An 18051-nucleotide genomic window follows, 5' to 3' on the forward strand; every position below is an offset into this window, starting at 1 on the left:
TGAGGGAATGTTCAGTTTTGAAGGGAATCATGGGATCACATTTGAAGAGAATGAGAATCATAAGCATCCTTTTTCTAATAAATGTATTCCTCTCTAAAGGAGAAAGATCATGTAAATGATAAATCCAACTGTGCATGATTTTGGTGATATTAACCAAGAATCTTCTGAGATAATTAGCAATAAGTCTTTGTTCTTTTTTGCTGCTTTGCATGTTTATACATGATCCTTCTCTGACAATTTCAAAGCAGAGGCCAATTAGTAGTCATTTAAAATTATTCAAGCTCAGAGTTTCTTATATCTACTTTTGTAATGTTCAACATTGCTTATTGTGATAAATGTATGACCCGAATACAGATATAAACCTTTCTATTCATTTTAGTTGTTGATTTTTGTCTATCATAAATATAAAAGTCACCACCATGTAAAGGTCGAAAAAAGAATGTGCCTATAAACTATCATTTATTTAACCATGTCTAGGAAGTGGCTACAATATCCCCAGTGAGGTGCTGTGAACAGCAAAAGCAACTAGGTTCCTGCCCTCACCGGATGTAGGTTGAGGGAGTCATATGTACATCTGTGACTTTCTTTAGTTGCTTCCCTCCACTCCACTGCTCCTGGTCTATTTAATTTTATGGAATATTGGGGGCAGAGGACTCAGGGTCATACTGAATTGTATTAAACCTAGTTCTGAGCTCACTGTGAACCTCAGCTTTTCCATTTGCAAAATGGGGTAATCATACCTTCTCCACGGGCTGGTTGTCAGATGACCTGAAATATTGTATGTAAAGAGACCATCATAGTGCCTGAAGGAGAGGCACTTAACATTGGCTTTTATTACCACCATCTCTGTTTTTATAGTGTCTGCACCTCTGCCATCACATCGTATCCTCTGTGGAACTCTTGCCTATGAAGGCTTGAGGCAAGCACCTATGGATTTGAGCTTTGAGATCCAAGGATTTTGGATTAGGAAAATGAGACCCTTGAAGGCCAGAAACAGGGAATCATGGGATCACATTTCTGAGGACTGAGGGTCCTTGGAACTATGAGGCATTTTGTTTCACCACTTTATGGAGATATAGTTTTCCAACTATGTCTTAAGGATACTCGTAAATTAAAGTCCTCGTTAAGCAAAAGCATAGCTCAATGGTAAGAGAAGAAAACCAGTGATCAGAAGAAAAGAAAAACCCTATCATGTGACTAAATACATGGTTTTAATAGAAACAAACCATTTTTCCCCAAGTAGTTTTCTGGATATTGTAGCAGATATCAGAAAACCATACAGATTTGGCACCTAGTTTATGTTCAACATACATTTGCTGAACGAGAAAACAAACAAAAATTGATAAAAAAAAACTCTTCCCTTGATTAAATGCAATTGGGAAAGTCCCCTTAGAAATAGTAGTTTATAAGAGGTAGGCAGATTAGTTAATAGTTTTGTATTTTATTGATTTTGGCAAGTATTAGAAGTCTGTACTAATTGTCTGGTCAATCCAAGAGTACATAGGCGGTAACTCTTTGCAGAGAAAACATCACTATCTTACTCAATTAAAAATTTTCAGAGCTATTCTGTCCCAAATTTAGCATTCTAATCTACGATGACAATGTAATACCTGAATGGACTAACAGAATTGCATTCTATTATCATGCAGTCCTCGTTGTCTGGTGCTTTAATCAGAAGAATGTGTTACCTTGCAAAAAGAAGCATTACCCATTGGCTTTAGGAAGTTCTCCAAACATGATTAATTCATTCATAGCTTTTAAAATGTTATGTTGAGTTGTCCTTTAGTTTGTGATTTAAAATTCTTATCGAATTTTATCCTGGTTAAAAGTCATTTTCTCATGAAAGAAAAATGTGAAATGCTTAATGGCCTCACGTCTCTTCGTTCCACGATCTCATATGACCATGGAGTTCAGATAAGGTTTAATTTGGTTGGGTAATTATTTAGAAAATGCAAAGTGTTTAAGCACACACAATAAAAAAGATGGACCTTCAGGAAACCTACAGAACATCTAGTCCAAACCTGCATTTCAGGAACTAGAAAACTGAAGAACAGGAGGAATGAGTGATTGGTTCAAGGCTGTTTACCTTGACTGGTAAAAAACAACTTTTTCTACCAAATTGTGATGTTTTATCTTTAGGGTTACTTCTCTTTCAGAGAAGCAGATTTTTTTTTTTTTTTTAGAGAAGCAGATTTATTTAAATTTATTCATATTCTTAACCTTGACTTTGTCATATTTGTTTCTTTGTTAGTATGTTTACCTCCTTTTACTTAATTGATTGGCCTCCTTGTCTTTCCACGACCTATGAACATTCTAACATGAAATGTTTTAAAGAAGGAACGGAAATATCAATAGTTATTTAGGAGAAGGGTTAACATCTGATATCCATCGGTCTGTTGTTAACAAGACCAGACTGGGCTTTGTTCCACCCCTAGTAACCAGTCCTTAGATCTTCCTCTAGTCTTCCTAAAATACCATACAATACTAATGCAATGATAGAATAGCATTGTTTTCATGTGCATTTATCCTTAAAATTCTCCCAATATTTCATCTGTAACTGAGGTTCCTTTCCTTGATAGTCATTAAATAGAAATACAAACACTTTTTATTGCTATAGATATAGGTTATCTGTATCTGTATAATCCCTCTATTTTATATGCAGCACCCCCTTTAGAGAAACAGAACAAACATATGGTAGATAAAATGACTTATATGTTTGATAACCAAACAAATCAGTCATGAAGTGGGAAAATGGGTGATAAACATTAGTAGATTCTATCTTACTCAGATAAAATCGAGCCTCTTTGTCTTTCTACTGTGTCTGACAATTTTTGTCGTGATGATAATTGACTGAAGCTCAGTTTATTTTTGTTAAATAAGTCATTTCCCTAAGTAATATAGTTTATGGCAAATATGGTAGAGTCATTAAAAAACATAACAGAGACACTAAATTGTTGCTTGCCTTTATCACAAACAAAAATGCCATGACAATGATGTCTCTCTTGTTCCATATCACTCCATCTAGGGAAGTCTCAGTTTGGCATTTAAAAATGATTATTTAGGATTTTTTGATATGCGCTCTTACTTAAAAAGATAAGTGTAACATGATACCTGCCATTTGAATGCTCTTGGCTTCAGTTTCAACTAAAATTAATGGGTTGATATTTAGATATTCCTAAAGTTACTTCCAGTTGTAAAAGTCAGATTCTATTATTTAGTTATAACAAATGACACCATCCCTCCTTGTTGAAATACATGTATGTATGTGTTCAGGAGTTCTTACAGTACTGATTTATTCATTCAGATTTTACCAAGTATGTACTACTTTCCTGACAATTTCATGCATGGGTATAAATCAAGGATAGGCAAACTATGGTCCCCAGACCGAATGTTCTTGCTGCCTATTTTTTGAATAAAGATTTTTAGAACCTTGCCATACAATTTTGGGTGCCTGCATATGGCTGCTTTCACATTACGGTGCAGAGTTAACTAGTTTAAGAGAGCTTATGACTCACAAATATTTACTATCTGATCTTTTACAGGAAAAAGTTGCAAATGTATGTATATACTCATATACTTTAGGTACATACTCATTTTATTGAGTCTGTCACAGATTTTTTTTAAAGATTTTATTTATTTATTCATGAGAGACACAGAGAGGCAGAGACACAGGTATAGGGAGAAGCAGTCTCTCTGCGGGAAGCCTGATGCGGGACTCAATTCCAGGACCCTGGGATCACAATCTGAGCCAAAGGCAGGTGCTCAACCACTGAGCCACCCAGGTGTCCCTGTCACAGATTTTTATTGAGTGCACTATAATCATTTTTGTTGTAGGTGTTGCTCTTGAGTGTGTGTGTGTGTGTGTGTGAGAGAGAGAGAGAGAGAGAGAGATGTTTGGTCTTCCTGGCACCTTTGTTTTGTCCATTTTTTTCAACCTATTTTTCTGTTCCATGCTAATATTTCTATTGATTTTACATTATGTAAACAATTGGTAACTGGTCATTGAACTTAAAAGCTAGTAATGTATGGGTAACTGTCCTGATGCTATTTAAAGATGACTCTGAATTAGCTTAAATAAAATTTTTTTTTTTTTAAATTTATGATAGTCACAGAGAGAGAGAGAGAGAGAGAGAGAGGCAGAGACACAGGCAGAGGGAGAAGCAGGCTCCATGCACCGGGAGCCCGACGGTGGGACTCGATTCCGGGTCTCCAGGATCACGCCCTGGGCCAAAGGCAGGTGCCAAACCGCTGCGCCACCCAGGAATCCCAAAAATTTGTATTTTTGTCCATGAAAACACTGTCAGTGGCTTGAAGAGGTGTTCCCAGTTCCAAGCAGTTGTTCTAGACTACTTCTTTATCGTTAAGATCACAAGATAATATAGAAGTTATAATTTGTCATAGATTATTTTTACATTGAAATTTACAGTAGTTCTGGTAGACTGAATAGTGGGTCCTGTTTGATACAATAGATGATATATGACTGCTTTTTTTCTCTCTAAAATGGCCTTTTCTGAAAGGAGAAAAAAATGAGTGGGAAATATCAGAAAGGGAGACAGAACATGAGAGACTCCTAACTCTGGGAAACGAACTAGGGGTGGGGGAAGGGGAGTTGGGCAGGGGGTGGGGGTGGCTGGGTGACGGGCACTGAAGGAGGCACTTGATGGGATGAGCACTGGGTGTTATTTTATATGTTGGCAAATCGAACACCAATAAAAAATAAATGTACAAAGAAAAAAAATTGAAAAGAGATAAAAAAAATAAAATAAAATGGCCTTTTCATTTAAGGACGATTGTCCATTTTCTCCTTGCTTTTGTTCCTCCATTTGGTGTGGTGGAAGGAGAGGAGAATGGAGAAAAAAAAGAGAAGATGGCAGGAGCCATCCCATCTGAGATGCATGAGGAAAGGCTCTGCTTTAGTTCACATTTAGGTCTGATAGTTGCTTAGACTCCACGGTTCCCCTCATCTCCTCAGGAAATTAGACTTGATACAATTTTTACAGTTGACTATATTATATGAGAGGATGATTAATGAAGATGACATTTACCCTGATTGTTGTGCTCTTTAAAAAGATATTCTCTACGAAGAGCTTGCTTTTCTAAGCTCCAGATGGAGACGACATTCTTTGGGGGAAGAAATCGAGTTGAAGTCTGTTTCACTAACCACATTTCCAGGTACCAGATTACTATCCTGGTGCTTCCTGTCAGGCTCGTCAGAAGAGATATGGTTTCTTTGAAGTACAGCACTCATCAGTTTCTGAGCACTGAATTACATGGTGCCCCCACTCCCCCATCTCTCCCTCTTTATAAAGTTCACCGAAGACACTAACATTCTGAATTGTTTGAAAAATGCCAGGAAACTTTTGTTGGAGAAGCTTCAAAGGTTTCAGTTGGGTCTTAAAATGGTGGATCAGGACATGAATATCTAAAAGCAGATAGTGTTTACATCCCACAAAGTTAACCTTTCAGGTCATACGAGCAGAAGGACTAACCCACTGCTCTACTCTTTCAGGGATTTTGATATTCTTGTCTCTTGGAAGTGGCATTCAGCTGTGTTGCTAATCACCATCAGATATCAAAACCTTAAATCTGTTTGGGAGTTACTGGAAGCTAAGTGGGCCAGAAATCATGCTAACCTAATTGCAGTGTGGTCTTCTAAATATAGATGTCAATGTCGATTTTGTACCAGGGGGCGTGGTAGTCTAGAAAAGGAACTTGTCTCAATTTCCTCCCTGGATGAGCAACTACCCTGGTTGCTGGGCCCAGCCAGGATGTATTTGTTAATTAGTTAATTATTAATTGAGTTTCTCTTACACAGCGACCATTGTCTGTGTTCTCATGGAGCTCACAGTCTAAGTGAGCCTGGTCTGAATCCTTTGTAGGCAGGACAGATCTACAGAACTTGAGAACCCCAGACTATGCTATCCAGTAAGATCTAAAAAATAGTTTTGAGGGGCAAAAACGTGAAAAAGAAATTTGAGGAAGATAGTACAAATGAGGTAAGACCAAGAAGCAGAATGTAGGTATGAGATCACAAGACCATACCAGAGTTATCAGCCATTATGGCAGCGTTTGGGTTGGACAATAGGATAGAGAGATGGGACAGGATCTGGGGCCAGTGGAGGTGTGTGTGTGCGTGTGTGTGTAGAGAGAAAGATCTTTCAGGGCACTGAACTGTCTGGGAAGAACTTACCTTCTTATTAATAGAGAATAATCCAGGGGGAAAGCCTCTGAAATAAAATGCGGACTCAATCACAGTAAACTGTAAGGAAATGGAAATGGTCTTATTACTTTTAAGTCTTTGTTGTCATATCTCAATTTGAGATATCAAAATTATTGTCCAATAGCAACCTGTTATGAATAATCTTAAGAATACATGCCATGGGGACGCCTGGGTGGCTCAGCAGTTGAGCATCTGCCTTTGGCTCAGGTTGTTATCCTGAGGTCTCAGGATCGAGTCCCACGACGGGCTCCCTGCATGGAACCTACTTTTCCCTCTGCCTGTGTCTCTGTCTCTTTCTCTCTGTGTCTCTCACGAGTAGATAAATAAAATCTTTTTAAAAAAAGAATACATGCCATGGATTTGTAATTAGAACATAATGTGTTTTCATACTCATTATTGCATGGAAGTTACTTTAAAATGGTTTGTGCCCACTCAGGTAAAATGTTTGCCTTGTGATTGCATTTAGACAATTGCTTAGTTAGGCCTTTCCTGTGTGTTGTGAAAAAAAAAAAAAATCAACTTTCTTTTAATGCTTTAAGTACATGATCACAAATCTCAAGTTACTAGGGTTCGACATGAGCCTTCTTTAAAAACAGTTGTTTGCCATTCTAAAATAGGAGAAATGACATTTCTTTTCTGTTCTATTAATTGTTAGTTACCATCAGGATCGTCTTATTAGAATGAAAAATTATGGATCCGCAAGATTATGATGTGATATGATATGATATGATATTATGTATCAAAATAAATTTAGAAAGCTACTACTCAGTATTAGGATCTGCTGAGAATATAAAGGGTGTCAAGGAGAAGACATGTCTCTTTAAGGAGATGCATGCATTTCCTCAAACACATTTTCTTATTGTTATAACCTGGATGAATCTGATTACAAAAGAATTTCACCAGACACAATTAAAATTTATTTTATCACTTAAAGCTGTCATTTAATTAATGAGGTGCTTTGTAATTGAGGGTGTTTGAGACCTAAGAAAACATGGCTCTTAAGATTCTTAGACATTTTCATATTTTAAAATAATTTGCCCTTTTGGATTTATCTAATTTCGGACCAGAAGTCTGCAAAGCTTTCCCTTCTAACCCTGGTAAAGCAATCTGGTAAAATCTATTTTAAAACCACTTTTGCTTGGCTATTTTATGCCCGTTCAGTTTCTTTTCCGGCTTCTGACAGGAATGGTCACCATTTTTCTTAATTTCTTCAAACCATTCTTAAACCTTCACTGTCAAAAGATGAACTTTCAGTCTTGTTGAATAACATGGGCTCGCTCAGATTTTTTCCCAGTATCCACCACACCAAACTATGCCATGAACAATCTTTACTTCTATCAGTCCATGTAAGAAGATGACCTTTTCATCTACTCCCATCTCTTCTGTGGCTTTGCCCCTTTCTATAACACCTACCATTTCTCTGGGCTGATTCCTTCTCTTCTGATTTAGACTCTAACTCACTCTCTCATTACACAAACTAAATTAAGGAAAAAAGATACCCTTGCCCTACAGTTATTTGTTTGCAAGTTCCCTTTCCTTCTATTTATCATGAACCTCTTTAAAAAAAAAAATAACTTCACTCACCGCTGCGCACCTCAGTGCCTGAGACATTCCTCACTGTACAGAAGTCTGAATTTACCTTTTTGTTGAAATTGCTCACAGTGATCAAGCTACTACCCTAGTTATAGCATCTGATGATCTTTCCTCAAAAGCCATACTTTTGACACCTCCAGAAGTTATATTGGTGACCTCCCTCAGACAGCTGCTACCAGTGCTTCTCATACTGGCTTATTTTCAGCATCCTCAGCACACTATTTTGAATCTATTTTTAGTTACTGGTGTATCTCAAGTTTCCATATCATCCTCTGTCTCTTTTCGCTTTAAAATTTCACCCCCTTAATACCTTCACTTACTCTCTGAAATGCCAATACTACCAAAAACATCCCTCTCTCTGTTTCCTGGATATTGTCACCTAGATGGGTACTTCAAACTCAAAGTGTCCCACTTTTTAAAGCTGGCTTTCTTCCAAATATCCAGGAACCATACTGGAGACTGCTAGTCATCATCAATTCTTCCCACTGCATTACTAACTCAATGTATCCACTGCAAATCCTCCTAATTCTACTTTAGAAATGTCTTTTCCTGATCTCTCTTCTTTTTTTTTCCATTCTTATTACCAACTCTTTAGCCCAATTTCTCATTGTCATTAAAAAACAAAAACAAAAACATTTAATCTCCTTAGCCTGTCTCAAAGCTGTTAAAATCCTATTTCTAAACTGAAGTTTTCAGTGTATTCTCCTGGTGCTTCTCCCCCATTCTTGCCACTGTGGGGTTATATATCATTTCCTGAATAATAAGGAATAAAATGTTGAAAAGCTTACTACTTTTATGCTTTTGACTATTTTCTTTCTTCTGTTTGCTGTGCATATGTTTCCTTGGCCTGGTAAAATTCTACCTATTTATAAATTCCAATACGAGTGTCCTTTTCTTTTAAAAAACTTTGTGTGTGTATGTGTTTAGGCAGAAATAACTCCTCTCTTCTCTGTGTCTCACCTGTAGCCCCCTCTCCACCATTTTTTTTTAAGTAACGGAAACTTAGTCACCTTAGTCCTTATGAAGAGAGATTCATGAGGAAAGAGAATATGCTTTACATACCTTAACTGTTTGTATTAGCTGCCTGTTGCTGTGTAACAAATTAGCCTGAAACTTAGTCACTTAAAACAATACATATTTATTATATCACAATTTATATGGGGTAGTTGCGTCTTCTCCTTTATGGTCTTTCAAAAAATTGCAACAAAAATGCCAGTCCAGGGTTTATACTTTTATCTGAAGCCTTGAATAAGAAAGGATTGACTACTGAACTATCTGAACAGCAATACAATTGTCCTTCAAATCAACAAAAGGCATGGTCTTTTAAGGCCTTTCATCAAATAAAGTTTGGTGCTGTTGTCTTTGATCTATACTTGTGTTATTGAGGCTTAGCACAAAGAGTTTGGTCTCATTCTGTGACATCCACAAGTGTTCAGAATGAGAAGTAATAGAATTATAGTAGTAACATGGCCTCTCACACTGTTTCTCTAATTTGGAATATTGCTGCTTAAGCCCCTTTATATTTGGAATATTCACATGGATTACAAACCTACCTCCTTGAAGCCTTCAGTGATCATTTAACATATAAAATGTGTGTTATATATGAGCCAATGGGATGGATTTTAATGATACTATTGCTATGATGGTTTCTGCTTCCCAGGGACTCTATCCACTGGGGAAGACATCTTAGTAAACAGATATAAAACAATTGGTAAATGTAGTAGATATTTATGAGAGAGAAACAGAAGTAATCTCTTTTTCCTTGAAGCTCTACAGTATTTCTATTATAGAGATACTGCCTTACATTACTTTTTTTAGTTAGTTTTGTATTTGTCTCATGTCTTATGTTAGTAAATTCCTGAAGAGCATGCACCTGAACATTGTTTCCCTCAAATCTCAGATTAAGGGTTTCTTTTTAGTAAATTTCCTCTCACCTCCCTTTCAATATGCTTCATGTTCCCAAAACATGGTTATATCTCCATCTGCTTCTCTAGATAATAAAATTATTTAAAAAAAAAATCGAAGTGTAATTGACATGTAACATTGTTAGTTTCAGGTATCCAACACAATGATTTGATTTGTATATTTTTATCCTTCCAGTGAGTTTCAAATATGCAATACAGTATAATTAGCTATAGTCACCATGTTGTATATTACATTCCCATGACTTATTTATAACTAGAAGTTTGTAACTTTTGACCTCCTTTAGCCATTTTGCCCAGCCCTGCTCCTTTCTTGATAACCACCAATCTGTTTTTTTTATTCATGAGCTTAGTTTTTTTTAAATTTATTTTACATAAAAATAAGATCATATAGTTTTTGTCTGTCTTTGTCTGACCTATTTCACTTAGTATAATCCTCTCAAGGTCCATCCATGTTGTGCAAAGGTAAGATTTCATTCTTTTTATGGCTGAATAATATTCCATTGTATATATACACCATATTGTCTTTATCCATTCATTCATTGGTGAACACTTAAATTATTTCCATATTTTGGCTATTGTAAATAATGCTGTCTAGAACATCAGAGTGCATATATATTTTTGAGTTAATATTTTCACTTTCTTCAGAAAAGTACCCAGAAGTAGAATTGCTAGATCATAAGATATTCTATTTTTAATTTTTTAACTAGCCTAATGTTTTTCATAGTAGTTACACCAATTTATATTTCCACCAACAGTGCACAAAGGTTTAGTCTTCTCATGTCCTTGCCAACACTTGTTATTACTTGTCTTTTTGATAATAGGCATTTGATAAGGTAATATCTCATTGTGGTTTTGATTTACATTTCCCTGATGATTAGTAATGTTGAGCATCTTTTCATGTGTCTGTTTGCCATCTATGTCTTTGGAAAATGTCTATTCTGGTCCTTTCTCAGTTTTTAAATGAGATCGTTTTCTTCAGTATTGAGTTGTATGGATTCTTAATATATTTTAAGTGTTAGCCCCTTCTCAGGTATATGATTTGCAGATATTCTCTCCCATATAGTAGGTTGCCTTTTCATTTTGTTGATGGAGACTATACATATTTTTATGGAGAAGAATTATATTCTGTATCATTTTATCCTCAATTTTCTGGTATCGTACTAGGTCCTGGCTACTGAAAATGTGATTCTTGAAATGGCCACATTGGCCTCACCTCTAAGTTTGTTAGAAACGTAGGCACTTAGGGTCCATATTAGAACTATTAAATTAGAATATGCATGTATCAATATCTCTAGATGAGTACGTGCACATAGAATTTAATTAACACAGTGATGGAAGATATGGGGTATCATAGCACAGGATTCTTCAAATAATTTAAAGAGCCATTAATATCAGAATCTGTATCATTGAATTTGGGTTATCATGATGGTTTGGTAGTGGTAATATGGTGGTAGTGATGGTGGTTTAGAAGTTTGTAAAAATTCATGGCCCTTGGCCTCACCTCAGAATCTACCAAAAATGTAATGCTCATATTTCTGTTTAACATGTTATGCAAGTGATTTTTAGTCTTACAGACATTTGAGAAGAGTCTAGGTGAAGTGTTCAGCTTCTGGAGCCAGACTCCCTCAGTTTCCTCCTTTATAAAATGGGGTAATGACAATACCCATCTCTTTTACTTACAGAGCTGTGAGAAAGATTACATGAGTTACTATACACATTGCTTGGTGCCTAGTAATTATAGGGTAATGTTAGCTGCTAGTAGCTGTAACATATATTTAGTGTTCAACACACGAATGTCTGCCTTATAAAGTTACTGGCAATGGTAGCCACACAGTAAATATTATTTTACTCATTTATTTTCTTCTTGATTACTCCTTTGCCCAAACTATATTTTAATTGTGACTTCTTTCCTTTCTCTGTTTCTTCCTGAGACTTTCTTTTTCTTTGTACTGTTTGCATGATCCTTCATAGTGTTTAGCACAAAGAAATTCCTTAATGAATTTGGCTACATGAAACATTTGCTGATTTCAGTAATAAGAGATAAGGAGCAGCAGCGCAAAGGAAGACAATACCATGACCCTGGGAGAAGTGTGAGGAAGACAGTATATAACTAAAGGAGCATGGCTTTGTAGCTAGTTTGGAGAGATAGTCACAGTTCAACAGGCCCTTAGAGGCAGCCACATAAAATGAATTTTCACAGCCACTTACTTAGTCATAGCAACGGGATTGTTCTTAAAATCTTCTGACTTCAGTGTGCTTCCAGATAAATTTTTTCCTAAATTATTTTTAAAGCTAAAGTTTTTTCAATCCTCAAACTTTCATATTACTAAATGGTTAATTGCTTTAAAAATCAGGATTTCCAATCAAAACAATTTGTGAGCACAGAGAAAGGAAAATTCAAGGTATTTTTTTTTTTTAATTTTATTTATTTATTCGAGAGAGAGAGAGAGAGAGAGAGAGGCAGAGACACAGGCAGAGGGAGAAGCAGGCTCCATGCAGGGAGCCTGACATGGGACTTGATCCTGGGATTCCAGGATCAGGCCCTGGACTGAAGGCGGCACTAAACCGCTGAGCCACCTGGGCTTCCCTTGAGGAATGTTTTGATAGAGCTTGTAGAGCAGCTTTATTAGAGTAGGAAGTTCAACTTTAATTTAATTTAATTTAATTTTTAAAAGATTTTATTTATTTATTCCCTAGAGACATACACACAGAGAGAGGCACAGACATAGACTTCAAGGAGAAGAAGGCTCCCTGAAGGGAGCCTGATGCGAGACTCAATCCCAGGACCCAGGGATCATGACATCAGCCAAAGGGAGATGCTCAACCGCTGAGCCACCCAGGTACCCCGGAAAGTTCAGCTTTAAAAGAGTAGATTGACTTAAAATATGTCTGTTTGTATCACTTCTTTATTTAAAACATTTGAATAGGTCAGTTTTGCATTTGTAAGAAATTATGAACTTTGCTCTACACCAGCAAGACCTTTTGGAGGGGCTCTTGACTACATCTCTCATGTCTTAGGATTGACTACTTAGCTCACTAGTCCAGCCAGGTCTCCTTGCCATTTCTTGAACACATTGTAGAGAAGTTACTCAGTAAATACCTGTTAAAGTTGATGGATGGATAAATGAATGATAAGTTATTGAATGGTGTGAAAATGAAATAATATTTTGATTTATTTTTTCTTTAACGCTATTCCTATGAAATCAAATTTAAATAAAATTAAAGATAAAAATGTTTGATAGTAAAAATAGTAAGCTTGATAGAGTTGGGTAGCTTTGTCTTTGGAACTATGTCATTTTTCCTGTAGATTCAGGTTCCTCTTCTATCAACTCAGGTCATAATTTCTCATTCTATAAAATAAATCTCCTTTTAATCAGTTGCCTTCAGAAAAAACATTTGCTTAAATCAGTTATTCCTTGATATTTTAGATTGAAACCTCAGCTTAATTTTCAAGAGTGACTAAATCTATACCTAAATTTATTTCAATTGGATTTTTAAAATTAATTTTGAAAATAAGGCAAAGATACCTTCTTTTTAAAATTAACTAAATTTATGGGAGGTTTGAATTGATAACTGAAAAGTTATTTAAGCGTTTTTTGGTTATTTTTTTTTAAATTAATTGGCTCCATATTGGCAACTTTAAATATGTCTAAACATAGAGACTTAAGCTGTAAAAAAAAAAAAAAAAAAAAAAAAAAAATCCCAGTTTAGCTTTGAATGAATCCAGAAATACCATTGAAGTATTTACTTCTACCACAAGGAGATACTTTACAATAGCCAATTTTTTTGACTGTCTTTCTTCTTAATTTATAATCCTTCTAGTAGAAGACCTGGTTTGGAAATAAGGTAAATAAAAATAATCTTTTTACTTGTTGGGCCAGCTGTTTATAAACAGATGACTCTCTATAAACACAGCAGGGCCAACACTGCTGAAGTTCAGGCTAAATGTGTGAGTCTCTAAAATTTCCCTTGCATGGCAGGCAGCTGGCCATGGCAAGGGTGTGTTTATCCACCGAATACTGTACCTACAGAAAATGTTCACATGTCACTGAAAACTTTTTTTATGCTGCTGTCCTGAAGTTGGACACCACAGATACAAATTAGTGAGACTCTGTAAGCCAGATGTTCTTACTCTGTGGTAACATTTAAGTGGTCTGTGGGTGAATGTTTGAGGGTCCTGGAAGCCTCTGAAATTGCATACTAAATTTTGGAATAATTAGAATATGTATTTTCTTGGAAGGGAGTCTATAATTATTATCAGATTCTCCAATATCTCCAATATCTCTATAATTGCTTCTGCGTCAAATGTGATTTGCTTGAATACATATATTCCTCACTAGACTTTAATTATGACCAAATATGAGACTTACTATTGAAACCCTGGTACCAAGCTCAGTACTTGGTACAGAAAAGGCAGTGTTGATGAGTAAGTGGATAAATGAATGTATGGATGAGAGAATAAATAAATGGGCTGTACCATCTGTTGCTAGCATCTAACGTCTTGTCATGTCTAAGGTCTTTCCATTCAACTTTTCCTTTGGCTTGGGGGAGGGATAATCCTCAGATTGTTTGCTCTAAGTGTTTCATGTTTTAGTCACTTAATGGAGTGTTTATGCTCCTAAAATTTCTGTAACAGAGGTAAGAATAACTTTTAGCATATTATATAGTAAAACCATTTGAATTCTTGTTCTCATGAAAATTATCAAAGCTAATGAAGTATGACAAAGACCTCTCTAAAATTGTTCTTTTATATTTTTACATTGTTTCTTTGTAAAAGAACCATGGTCTTTTTCATTTTTACCATTTTAATCCATTATTAAATTGACATTTGATTTGATGTAATAAAGAACACATGTAATATAATTATTGCAAAATATTCCCAACACTCATTATTTAATTGATAGCCCAAAAATTTAATGTGGACTTGATAATAGGACTAATTGGGAACCGAAGTGCATTCTTCGGTTTTTCTTTATATTGCAATTCAAAAATTATTTATTTATTTATTTATTTATTTATTTATTTATAAGAATTTATTTATTTATTCATGAAAGAGAGAGACACACAGAGGCAGAGACACAGGCAGAGGGAGAAGCAGGCTCCATGCAGGGAGTCCCATGCAGGACTCGATCCTGGAACTCTAGGATCACACCCTGAGCAGAAGGCAGATGCTTAACCGCTGAGCCACCCAGGCATCCCTCAAAAAATATTTATAAAATAACATTTGATACTGAACTGTCTTGCCAATTCAGCGGAAACTTTGTGAGTTTGAAGAGAAGTGTATGTGTATGCAGAGGAAAGGAAGGGTTAGAGCAAATACTTCTAATTAGAACCAGGATCGAATCCAGACTTGGAGACATTTTGATGACACATTAATTTCTTCATGATGATGTAGTAACATCAACTTTTAATTTGCCCCATTCTATTCAGCTAAGGAGATGAACCAGTTCTAACAGAGTTCCTTCTAACTAATGTACAGACACTAATGGGGTATTGGGTATACAGAATTTCTTGGCCTAACTATATACTAAGATTCATAAATAAATTCAAGTCTTTGGGCTAAACCATCTGCCGTATATGTTGCAGCTGATGTACTTAAAGTGGAAAAAACAGAAATACAAATAAGTGCCATTCACATAGAAAGGAATGAGCTGTGTGCTGAAGGATTAGGTATTTTCTCTCTTTTTTAAAGATTTTATTTATTTGAGAGAGAAAGCAAGCTCTAGTGGGAGAGGCAGAGAGAGAGGGAGAAGCAGACTCCCATTGAGCAAGGAGTCCATGGTGGGACTTGATCCCGGGACCCCAAGATCATGACCTCAGCCAAAGTCAGATGCTTAACTGGCTGAGCCACCCAGGTGCCCCAGCTGTTTTCTCTTAAGCTATTTTTGAATCAATCTAAATTATTACCTTTAGCCCCAGAAGATACCTTTTTCTTCTTTCAAAAGCATTGGTATAAGGCATTTTAGCATAATAATTCAGTTGTGTTTTCATTTATCTAAAATAGCACAAAAAGATATATCAACCAAGATTGTTAAAATATGTTAAAGCATCTGTTGTGAGTAGATTATGCCATTTCACCCACTTTGTTTCTATTATCTGTTTTATTTAAAGGCAATACAACTGAAGATCTAAATTCTTGTTTTTAGACAAAATGAATGCTTTGAATATAGAACCCACCTCTCTAAGATTTAGTGTACATTAGTGGATTTTTAAAATTATTTTTGAAAGCAATTGAAAGCAAGGCATGCTGGTTCTTTGTCATAATTTGTTGGTTTGAAATCTCAATGTGAATATAAAAACTAAGCAAAAGGAATAAGATGAGACCCACAAAAACTGCTCTGCGGGAGAATATGGAGTTAGGAAGTTGGACCAGCACCCATGACAAGAGAGTCCAACTCAAAAAAATATATATACTGAACTGAAATACACAATCAGCTTTGTGAGTAAAACAATTTTTAAATTTCATGTGAGCAAGACTTTTAGCTCAGGGAGGAATGTGAGGCCTTAACTAATTCTTTCCTTTAGTTTATGAAGGAGCAAATTCAGATGAAGAAATATATGGACAATATGATTTGTCCATCCAAGGTCATATACCTATTTAGGGTATGAGCTAGAACTGGAATCCTGAATTCTTTACTCCACATCATTTCACTTTTAGTGAAAAGTTCTTTCTGTTGAAGTCTATATATTAAGGCCTGTGGTAAAATACATGAAGGAAATCCTCAGAAAATTCTTCTCTAACATTGTTGCATATTAGTTTTCTAATGCATATAACATATTATCCCCAAACTTGGTTAAAACAAAAATGGTTTATCTCAAAGCTTGTGTGGATTAGGAATTCAGGTGCAAACCAGCTGGATCCTCTGGTTTAAAGGCTACCACAAAGCTGCAATATAGGTATGGGTCAGGATTGTAGTGACCTCGAGGCTCAACTGGGGGAGGATCTGCCTCTAAGCACACCTACACGGTTTCTGTAGGATTCAGTTCCTCACACGGGGCAACTGTTGCTGTCACTGGGAGGCTCCCCTCCATTCCTTGCCACAGGGCTGCTCATAATATGGCAACTTGTTTCACCAAAGTGAGCAAGCAAGATGAGCCAGAGAAAGAGCATGAGTCAGAGGGAAGTCTTTCAAACTTGCTGTATTCTCTTTATCAGTTGCAGGTCCCTAGATCAACTCATGCATCAGGGCATGAACACCAAAAGGTGAAGAGCACTAGGGCTGTTTAATTTTTTTAATTTTTTTATTCCTTTTATTTTTAAACATTTTTAAAAAAATTTTTAAAGATTTTATTTATTCATAAGAGACAGAGACACAGGCAGAGGGAGAAGCAGGCTCCATGCAGGGAGCCCGATGTGAGACTCGATCCAGGGTCTCCAGGATTATGCCCTGGGCTGGAGGCAGCACTAAACTACTGAGCCACCCAGGCTACCCCGCTAGGACCACATTAGATGCTGCCAAACACCTTACAAATCCCACTGCTTCATGATCTTACATATCACTACAACTCCCTCTGCAGGACTTCCATGCTTGCACTGCTACATGGATTGAGGAAAAGGCAATAGGGAGCGGCATAGGCTACTGTCCTCATTTACATGACTTTTCATTAATGGCTCTGGTCTCCTTTAACTGCAAGTTCCATGAAAGCAGATATTATGTCCTGCTAATACTTGTCACCGTCCTTGTCCCCGGACACACACACTATATGTATTTCCAGGATGTCTTAGAGTCAATGGCTCTAATAGTTATATGACAAATTTTTTTGATTAAATGACTGGATTGTTTCCAGAGAATATCAGCTTTTCATATGGTTCCCTGTTGGGGGCAGAAATCTGTGTATAAAATCAAAAGCCAAAAGTAATAAAGGCAGTTTGACGACCTTTATGAATTCTTTGGTGCCCTGTTTCTTTGTATACCAGACATGCCATAACACCATCACATACCAAACATCATTATGAGCATGACAATTATGCTTAAAGAATAGGCAGGCTCTTTAATCACTCACTCACCCACGAATCAATCAGTGCAGAGATCTTGAAGACTCATGTGTTTTCAGTTCCAGTCAATGCTTTAGGTGTGCACAGTTAGACATACAAAATATTCCCTGATGTAAAAGGACTTATTATCTAAACAGTGGATTAGGACTAATATATGAAAAGGCAAAGGCTTTTGTGTTTACATTTTAAGTGTGAAACGAATGGCAAGGACCAAAAGAGGTTGAAGAGGGAAGAGAACTTCCAGTTGAACTTACAAAGGACGGCTTTGCAGGATTCCTAGTAGTTCTGTATCTTCAAAGATGACAGGATTTAGGTGG

General features: G+C 36.2%; 1 long non-coding RNA gene across 9 annotated transcripts in view; it reads left to right on the forward strand.

Annotated features, from left to right (window-relative positions):
* LOC144282255 (uncharacterized) overlaps window positions 1-18051 on the forward strand; it is a 204983-nt gene that overhangs the window by 68626 nt on the left and 118306 nt on the right. For 8 of the 9 annotated variants that reach the window (XR_013350607.1, XR_013350605.1, XR_013350609.1 and 5 more), the window contains one exon: window positions 12436-12578. The exons of the other annotated variant lie outside the window; for it this stretch is intronic. This is a non-coding gene — a long non-coding RNA (uncharacterized LOC144282255). The remainder of the gene's footprint in view (window positions 1-12435; window positions 12579-18051) is intronic. 9 annotated transcript variants of the gene reach the window in all.

Source organism: Canis aureus, chromosome 13, assembly GCF_053574225.1.
Source record: "Canis aureus isolate CA01 chromosome 13, VMU_Caureus_v.1.0, whole genome shotgun sequence".
Classification (NCBI taxonomy): domain Eukaryota; kingdom Metazoa; phylum Chordata; class Mammalia; order Carnivora; family Canidae; genus Canis; species Canis aureus.